This window comes from Euphorbia lathyris, chromosome 4 (assembly GCF_963576675.1).
Source record: "Euphorbia lathyris chromosome 4, ddEupLath1.1, whole genome shotgun sequence".
Taxonomy (NCBI): Eukaryota; Viridiplantae; Streptophyta; class Magnoliopsida; order Malpighiales; family Euphorbiaceae; genus Euphorbia; species Euphorbia lathyris.
In genome coordinates, this window is record NC_088913.1 from 83,566,841 (window position 1) to 83,577,395 (window position 10,555).

The window sequence follows — 10,555 nt, forward strand, 5'->3', positions numbered from 1 at the left end:
AAACAAAGTAACTATAACGGACACCTGAAAAGCTAATTAAAAATAATAATAAATACCATAACAAGATTATTAATTTTAAACTAATAATAATTATTTAAATTTATTTAAATAATTAAATATAATTAAATTTCTAGATTAGCTAAAATTAATATTGCAAAAGCCTAAAATAGAACGAAGATAATGAATTAAAACCATAACGGATTACATAATATAAGAAAATCGGCATACAAATAGAATGCTACTTAGCGTATGCCATATACTGAAAATAATACAAAACGAGTACATGAAATGCATAAAAGTAATTGTTGAACCAACTCGATCGTTCTAATTCATCGAATCAGAATATACCTTCCAAAGATGCTCTATTAATTCATTGCGAAGATCAAAATGTGCATTTTCATCTCTAATTTGTCGATGTCGTTGTAGGAAATCATAGAATTGAGTATCATGATTTATTGGACTTTCTAGATTTGAGGGTGCTGTAAGTGGATCCTGAATGGGTAACGATAGACCACGTTCATCCTCAATTATCATATTATGTAGGATAATGCACGTTCGCATAATATCATGAACTTGTTGGTCCCGTGTGATTAGTTCCAAGGGGGGGGGGGGGGGTTAGGAACTAATATAACTTTTTCGCTAATTAATCTTGCTGACTTGATAATTTTAGTGAGTTGGGAATTGACACTTTTGTGGCCAGCTTCCAACTCAGCACTCTAATTTACTCAGTGTCAGCTTTAAACAGTTTATATGCTGAGTAAATATAACAAGCAACACATGCACATACATATATATTAAGAGAGTTAGAAATTACTCAGTATGACTTATCCTGGTTCGGCCTCTCCGCCTACGTCCAGTCCCCAGACTCCTCCGGGCTTTTAGAATCCAATACTGAGCTCTTTAAAGGTAGAGCACAAACCGGTTACAAGGCAGTTGAATATGCAAGAGTACCTTCCTCTATTCGTCTACTCAACTCCTACTAAGTGCTACAACCCAGCACCTAGATTTCTCTACCACTGAGTATTTAATACCGAGTACTCAACACAACACTCTCAATATTACAATTGAAAACAAACTTGTTCTTTTTTCGATAAAGAACACTTTAGATGATTACAGACAATCAATCTAGCATTTACACAAGAAATAGAAAGTTGGTGTAAGATCTCTTTCTTGTTTTTGAGTGCTTTGAATCTGTATCGTTCTCACTTATATTTTCTATGTCAATCGGCAATGATCCAAGAGGATTGCTTGTCCTTTTATAGTTGTATTTTGAGGATCAAATGATTTGAATTTGATTTGTCCGTTGAATCCAAAACGGCTCTTTTGGGGGACAAACTTCTGGTCAGCTTCAGATGTGCAGGCCAATCTTGTTTTCCGATTTCTTCAGATGTCAGGTTTGTCTTCTTACTACAGGCTTTGTCTTCTTGCGGCAGTTTGTCTTATAGCAACGAACAGTTGACCCATGCATCTCGGAATTTGGCTTTTGCGTAATTCCAAGGCTTCAATTATTAGTGCACACAGTTTTCGGATTTGTCTGTTAGCTAACGGATCATTCATGCTGTCCTGAAGATCACTCAGCTTCACTTCGATAGTCATTGTCTTTGATTGTCACCAAATCTCATACTGAGTTCTTTTTCACTCAGCTTCCATGGTCAGCTTCGTTCTGCAAGATCTAGTTCTGAAGCAGACTTCTTTTATGCTGAGTTCCATTCCACCCAGCTTCTTTGATCAGCTTCATTCTTAAGTTGTTGTTTTGAAGATGACTTATCTTCTCTTGTGCTGAGTTGCTCTTCACTCAGCTTGTGTTGTGTTCTCATGCTGACTTTGTCCTGACTTAATTTTTATTTCCTTTTGCATTTATGTTTATACTCCATATTGAACAAACGGATTAGTACAATTAAATCAAAGCACTTAAATTTAATTGTCTCTTAATCGTGGATTAAACTTAAATGATTTTGTCAAATCAAAATCTTATGGAAAGGTGTTTCAACAGTATGTTTTTCCTCCAAAATCGTGTTGGGTTAGTAATAATGGCAAACCTCGCCTTTAAAACTCCAAAAGCACGCTCCACATCTTTTCTGCATGGTTCTTGTACCTTCACAAAATGTCTCCGCTTTGGACCTTGTGGGTTACGAATCGTTTGAACTAGGGTAGACCATTTAATATAAATACCATCAGCTAAATAATAACTTGTATTGTATTCTTTTTCATTAATAGTATAGTGCGCTGGAGGTGCAATACCATTAGCAAGATCAGAGAATAGATTAGACGAATCTAACACATTAATATCGTTATTGGTTCCATGCATACCAAAATATGCATGCCATATCCATAGATCGTAATCTGCCACTGCTTTTAGAATAATTGTTGGTGAACCAGAACGTCCGCTATACTGTCCTTGCCAAGCTGTCGGGCAATTCTTCCATTCCCAATGCATGCAATCCAAACTACCCAACATACCAGGAAAACCACGAGATTCCCCGATATGAAGCAACCTAGCAATATCATTTGCATTTGACCTTCTAAGATATTGCTCGGAGAAAATTTCCACAATGGCCCGACAAAAAAAATTCAAACTCTCTATTACTATTGACTCGGCAATTTTACAGTATTCATCAACAGCATCACCCAGAACTCTATATGCCAAAATTCGTAAGGCAGTTGTTACTTTCTATATAGATGACAATCTCATTCTACGAACAGCATCATGACGTTGTTGAAAGTAAACATCATGAGCTTTGACTGCATCTATGATACGGATACAAAGATCACGAGACATTATGAACCTTCTTCGAAAAGTCTTAGCATCGAATCGTGGATTACTACTAAAGTAATCCTCGTTTATATTTTCATCTGCTGCTTCATGGTTACGATAGATAACTCGATGACCTTTGACTGAGCCAACATGAGATGAGCCGCTACTCTGACTACCATGTTTTTTATATTTTTTATATCAAGATAATAACTTCATTGTGATTTCATGATCAATGCCATCGTCTGAAGATGAATCACCGGTGAGAGATAAACTCATTTTGAAAGGGATCAAGTTTGAGTACGAATAAATGTAATAAAGTAGTGTGAATAAAATGAGTTGAAGTGGTAGTATTTATATACAATTAAAACAAGGTAAGTTTAGGAATATTAGCTTTTGCTTTATGGAAAAAATAAATGAGCACAATCATTACATTTTGGAAAGGAATATACAGGAATATCATTATTTGTTTCTTCCAAAAATGAAGTGATGCATAGTAAAATATATTGGAAAAGATATATCCATGAAAAAGATTAAAAAGATGTCATCATTTGGTTTATTGGGCAGAGTTATAATCTTGGGAAAATGAATATTTTTTTCTTCTATGAAGCTTTGGGCACAGTTACTATATATTAGAGAGATTTGGGCACAGGTAGTACCTCGGGAAGAGTTAGTATATTGGGAAAAGAATTTGTTTTTTCTTTTATAAATACCTTAATCGGTAGATTTATATTGCATTCACTTCATTCAAAACAATTATTATTACATATAGTTTTACGTAATGACTCGTGGAAATGGATTCACTCACGCAGAAGACGAGCTTTTGTGCTCTGCTTATATGGAGATTACACAAGATCCGATTACGAGGACAAATCAAAATAGGCAAGAAATGTGGAAAAGAGTAGAAATTGCATACAATGGAAGGAAACAAATGAGTTGGGAGGAGATAAACTAGAGATCATTAGAGCCCCGAGTAGGAAAAATTGAGAAGGCTATAAGAAAGTTCAAAGGTTGCATCTGACAGATTGAAGAGATGAGGATAAGTGGTGCATCTCCTCAAGATATAGTCAGCATTTCTTATTTCTTTAATCTCGTTGCTTAAATTTGTAGGCATGATGAATCTTTCATAATAGTTTTTAATTTATTTCAAATGGAAATAGCAAGAACACTAATGAAGACATATATCAAATGGAAATCGGGGTTCAAATTTGATCATGTTTGGACTATGATGAAAGATTTGCCAAAATTTAATGATAATGTCCAAAAGGGTAAAAAGAAATTGAGAAGGTCACAGTCTTCATTCTTATCGTCGGAGTCCGAGACTCCAACTTCTGAATTTCTAACACAACGATCACCAGGTCTGTCTGATTTTAGTATTAACATCAATGAAAATAATTCCACATCAGGATCGGAAATACCATTAGGAGTTAAAAAGGCAAAACATAAAAAGAAAAAAGAAACTCGATCAAAAGCAATAATGGAAAACATGAATGAAGAAGATCCAAAATTTTATGATTTGGTAGAAAGATCAATTCAATCTCGTGACAAAGCAAATCAAATTCGTGAAAAGAAAATGGAATTCTACATAATGTTGAAGGATATCAAATTCGTGAAAAGAAAATGGAATTCTACATGTTCCAATAGTCATGTCGTTTTATTTTTAATCGTGCCGTGTTTAGCTTACTATTATTATTGTTGTTTTAAATTATGTGTTTGTAGTGTTATCTTAATTAATGTTATTTCAAATTGAACGTTATCTTAATTATCGTTAGTTTTATTATATGATTTTTAAATATATTATTTAATTTAATTATTTGCAATTTTATTCAAAATATAAATTAATTTATAAAAATATATATACTACACAATATAATTAGTGGTTAAGATGCAAAAATACCCCTACCGTTTTGGATTAGGTGCAATTTTATCACTAACGTCTAAAATGATGCAATTTTACCCCTAAAGTTTTAGCAACGAGCAATTTTACCCCTAACGTTGATGATTTGGGTCAATTTGAAAAATAATTTAATCCCAAATTATCAACGTTCGAGGTAAAATTACTCTTGACTACAAATGTTAGAGATAAAATTGCACCATTTTAAACGTTAGGGGTAAAATTGCTCATGACCCAAAATATTAGGACATTTTTACATCTTAACCCTATAATTTTTAATAACATTTAATTAAAAAATCTTTAAAATTAAATCTAAATTAACAAAATATTACTTGAGAAAAACAGATTAAGAATTTTCATTAACTAAAGAATTTTTTTTTAAAAATAATAATATTTTAACTGTTCCAGCCATTTGGTGAAACAGTTTGGTTGAAGTTGGCATTCCACGACAATGAAGTGTGGAGTTCTGGCGGTGATTGGAGTGCCAACTACCGTCAAATTCCATCTCCAACCCTCAAATTGGTGAGGGTTGGAGATGCTCTTACGTATTTATGTTTTATTTTTATTTGTATTTTTCACATTTTTACGTTTTGTGTTTTAATATTTTTCATGTTTTTATGTTTTTTTTATATTTTCTCACGCTTTTCATATTTATATTTTTTCTATCCCCTTATAAAAAAAATAATTTAATAAACTATTCTTTGAACCAATTTCTTTAAACATTATATTTATTAAACATTATTAAAGTAAACTCATTTTTAGGTTTATATCCCCATCCTAGAGAGAGAAGCTCTGCCTTCTCTCTAGGTTTTTTCCCCAATCTTTTGCCGCCGCCCCCCTCTCTTTACAGGCCACCACCCGTTCGTGCTCTCTGCCTTCTTCTTTCTTTTCATTCCTTGTCTCACTTTCTCCTTTTTCAATTTTTGCAACCTTAAGCTACAACAAAGTAGCCAGATCTAATCGGAGGAGGGAGAAGGAAGCTTGTCTTCCTTCTTCCTCCTTCCATCTATGACTGTTTTTTCGTTTTTTCTAGCTTTTTAGTGTTTCGTTTTGAGTTGAAAACTCATTCCTTTCTTCGGATTTTCTCCATCTGATTCGCACCCGTTAGCTATATCTCTGTCGTTTACGCTTTTTTCAGATTTAGCAAGAGCGGAAACGTGTTATTTTATTCGTAGATCTACAGATCTACGGGGTTGCACCAGTAAAAAGGACCCAGATCCAGATAGTCCAGTTAGTCGGAAGAAACTAAATGATGACGATTGGTTTTCGGTAGCTTTTATGTGGAGTTGGATTCGGAAGAAGTATGAATTTTATCGTCTTATTGTTGTAGTTGTACCTTTTATGGTTATTTTTACTCTTTGTAGTCATTTTATTTCCTTTATGGATATTGTATTAGGCATTTGCCGGTACTTGTGTAAGGTTTTATCCCTTGCTATTTTCATGATTTACTCGTATTTTATCATCTAATGAAATGATTAAGCATCGTTATCAAAAAAAAAAAAAAGTAAACTCATTTTTATACCGTTTTTTCATAAAACTCATTTTTATACTTTAAATATCAATTTGTCACTTCAATTATCAATTTAGTATTTAGTTCGCATTACACCCATTTGATACTCAAAGTAAAGCTTGAAAATCAATTACGATCTATTTAATATTCAAATTCAATTACGATGTTACACTATCAAAATCATGAATTAAATTTCTATAGTACGAATCGGGTCTTTATCTTATCTTAAAATAAAAAATTATAACTATTTGATAAAAACCGTCATGATATGTGCGATGAATTTGGGAAAAAAAAATTCTATTCAACCAAATGATTTTGATTAAAATTTATTTCAATAAATTTAGAAATCTAATTAATAATTTTAAATAGTTTAAGACCATGACTTTTTAGTTTTGCGAGCACATAGATATTATGCCTGTTTAGTTCCATAGTTACTGTATTAGACGAGAAATTTTTTTTTTTTTTTTTTTTTAAACCAGAAATTTGTTATTTAATACATAAAATGACATAACGAAGGTTAGTTTACCATAGTTACCACATGTGTCACTCATGCATGCCTCACTGCTTCAAATCGAGACACTGTTTGGCTGCAATGTCAAGTATATTCTCGGATTAACCATTCCAAATCACCCTCTTTTAATTACTAGTATATTAAAAGGTTTCGCCGCCCACACCACTCACCGCCGGCGACTTTATCTAGAAAATTAATTTCAGATCCAAAATTCCACCGGACGAACACGATTTTCACAATATATTCACACAAAAACTGTTTTCCAAGTAGCCAAAGCAGAGAGAAAAAATAAAATGAAAAGAAACCACAAATAATAGAGAAGAAGAGGCTCAGATCCGAACATGATAAAGATCAGGCAAGGAAAAATATATACCACCACGCCTGAAGCAACCGGTTGCCACACAAAAAGACCAAAATAGCCTTCTCATTTCTCAGGCCATCCAGGTTACCTCGCCGGTGAAAATGGCATTATTCTCCATTGCCTGATCGGACGCTCCCGGACAAGCACGGATCGGTTTCATCACAGCCTCTTGATTAGGAAATTTTTTACAGTACTCCTGGATTAATACTCCCGACCAATAATAGCCACTGAACTTTGTCCATGTAGAAAGAGAGAAATGGAATGGAATGAATTGAATTGAATAGAATAGAAAGCAATCTGAGAAGAAATAAAAAGAAATCATCGACTCAGCCAAGCGACGCAGCACGGGGCGGCGCTGCAGTTGAGACTCAATCATTTCCGGGAGCGTCAAAACTGTATTGTGTATCTGCTAGCTTTTATAGTGGGCTAAATTTGGGTTCTCTTCCGTTTTAACCCTTTCGTTTGGTAATGTTGCTTTCGAGCTCTAACGTTTATAGTTCCAGAGTATAAGGGTGTTTCCGTCATTAGGTAAAGTAGCATCGTTTTCGCTTGCTAGCTTTCTCAACTTTTGAAGTGTTACGATAACCCTTGAACTTACATAAAATATTTAGTTAGCTTTCCAAATTTACATAAAATGTAATCGGTTGTAAAAAAATAAATTAAATACGGAAAATGTATTGTACGCATCTAAAAAAAAAGTAAAACAACCAAGACCGGTGTAGTGCGATTGTAATAATAAAAAAGACATATTTTATAGTTGAGTAAGTAATAACATTAATTTTAATTTATTTTTGAATTATGTAATAACATTGTAAGACGCATGTAAAACATTTTCTGCATTGAACTTACTTTTTTTTTTGGCAATCGAGTGGTTAATTGATTATATTTTATGCAACTTCAGGGGTTATTAAGACACTTTGAAAGTTCAGGGGTCAATCAAACTTTTTTAGACAAGTTCAGAAGACAAATGATTAAGCCCATAATTTAGGATTAGGATTAAGGTGCAAATATACCCCCTAACATTTTGGGTCAGGAGCAATTTTACCCCTAACGTTTGTAGCCAAAAACAATTTTATTCTTAACGTTGATAAATTTGGTCAATTTCAGAAACAATTCATCAAACTGTCTTCTTGGTCATGAATCTTATCATCTATAAATCACAGGTGCGCCATTTTATCAGTAACAAATCATAAACATATGTTGAGATTTGAAAAAAATAAAAAATAAAATATACTGTTTTTGTATGAATTAGACAAAAAAAAATTTAAAAAATTCATCGAATTTATAAATATTAATCTCCAATTCTATTATTAAATTACAAAAAAACATGAAATCATTTTTTAGAATTAATTGATATGCAATTGGTGTAAAATAATGAACAAAAATATCTATGTTTTATAATAGTTTTTTAAATTGACCCAAATTACCAAATTACCCAAATTCACGAACAAAACATGAAATTGACCCAAATTACCAACGTTAGGGATAAAATTACTCTTGGCTACAAATGTCAGGGGCTAAATTACACCATTTTAGACGTTAGGGGTATTTTTGCACCTTAACCCTAAGGATTATTATTTAGGGATAAGGTTCAAAAATATTACTAACATTTATAGCTAGAAGCATTTTTAATCCTAACTTCTAAAATTGTGCAATTTACCCCTAATATTGGCAGTCAATAGTAATTTTACTTCTAACGTTGTCAAATTGGGTCAATTTGAGAAATAATTCATTAAACTTTCTTCTCAATCACGAACCTTTTTAATCTATATTTCATGGTAAATTTCATCGATGGTGTACAACATTTACCCTATTTCACACTTTGGTGTACAACCTTTAATTTGTCTCACTAATATGTACGAACTTATAGGTGACCTCCTACTATAGTGTACAGCAGGTAAAAATGACCGGTCAACGCTCAGTCAACGCGCCACCTCAGCTTTGACCGGTCAAAAAGTAAAAAAAATCAAACACTTCATGTAAATTACTTATATGCCCCTATCTCTCCATCTATTCATCTTCTTCCCTCCATTTATTTCTCTCTTTTTAAGTTTCTCTCTCTAACTCCTCTCTCTCTCTAACCCCTTTCTCTCTCTTCAATCAAACTCTTATCAATTCTGTTATGACAGAATTGTGGACACCAAATACAACCTCATCATCGTTGTTAAAATTGGTTAGATATTTATTAGAAATCAATCATCATCATATAAGTTGAGAAGAGATTCCAAAAGAAATTCAGAGTCCCGGATGCAACAGTCAGCAGCATCTCCATGTCCAACATATTAAACTCAACGTGCACACAATCAGCAGCAACGACAGAAGCAACAATGATCACTGATCATGAACAATAAGAATATGCGAAAGAAAAGGTACTCAGCCGAGTTGAATCGTAACTCAATTAATTCCAGACAGCTAAGCTGATAATGTAGTTCATCAGGTTAAAACCCCAATTCTCTCATTCACGTGTCCGCAATTGCCATTGGATGCATAAAATGTCAACCATCTTTTTGTTTCTCTAAAATCAATTTGTAGTATTCTATTATAGTATTAGTCACCAACTAAAAAAATAACAACTTTATATTTCATTATTAAAAACAACATGAAAACTATTCTTGAGTTGAGATTATAATGATAATTATAGAACATCAGAATATAGAATATAATGATAATTATGGAAAATCAGAAATTAATAATGATTAATAAATTGGAAGAAAGATAAAAGGGAGGAGGGGCGGACGAAAAAGATCTTGCTTGAGTTTTATGTTTGAATTTGTGTTTTGTTTTTGAATTTTATGTTTGAAATTTTATGTTAGATCCCAATCAGGAGATGATTTTCAATCAATGAAATTGAGTTCTATTTCGTGAAGAACAAATCACAATAAGAAGTTTATAATTCAAAATTCCGATATCCTCTCTGGAAAAGCCCAGTGGATTAAATACAATAATTTGCAACCCACTTCCCAATGTCCTAGCCTATTTTTACGATACTAGTGGTTTCCCACTTGAGACCAGTTCTTTATTTATCTGTTCCTTATTTTCAGCAACTAAAAGATAATAGAAATTAAAAGATTCTGCCCACTAACAGATTATCACTTCTATCAGTCCACGTATCTTTTATTTGGGACACGTTGCCTCTAAGTTCTTCTTGGTTCAACATTTTACTCATTTGTGAAATAAAATTGATAAGAGTTTCATTGAAGAGAGAGAAAGAGGAGTTAGAGAGAGAAATTTGAAGAAAAGAAAGAAATGAAGGGAAGAAGATGAATAGATGGAGAGATAGGGATATATAAGTAATTTACATTAAGTGTTTGATTTTTTTTACTTTTTGACCGGTCAAAGCTGAGGTGGCGCGTTGACTGAGCGTTGACCGATCATTTTCACCTGTTGTACACCATAGTGGGAGGTCACCTATAAATTCGTACATATTAGTAAGACAAATTAAAGGTTGTACACTAAAGTGTGAAATATGGTAAAAGTTGTACACCATCGATGAAATTTACCCCTATATTTCACATGTGAGTCATTTT

The 10,555-nt window shown here is 32.9% G+C and overlaps 1 pseudogene; it reads right to left on the minus strand.

Annotated features, from left to right (window-relative positions):
- Nucleotides 1–238: 238 nt before the first annotated feature.
- On the minus strand, nt 239–4,135 carry LOC136227273 (uncharacterized; annotated as a pseudogene).
- Nucleotides 4,136–10,555: the final 6,420 nt, after the last annotated feature.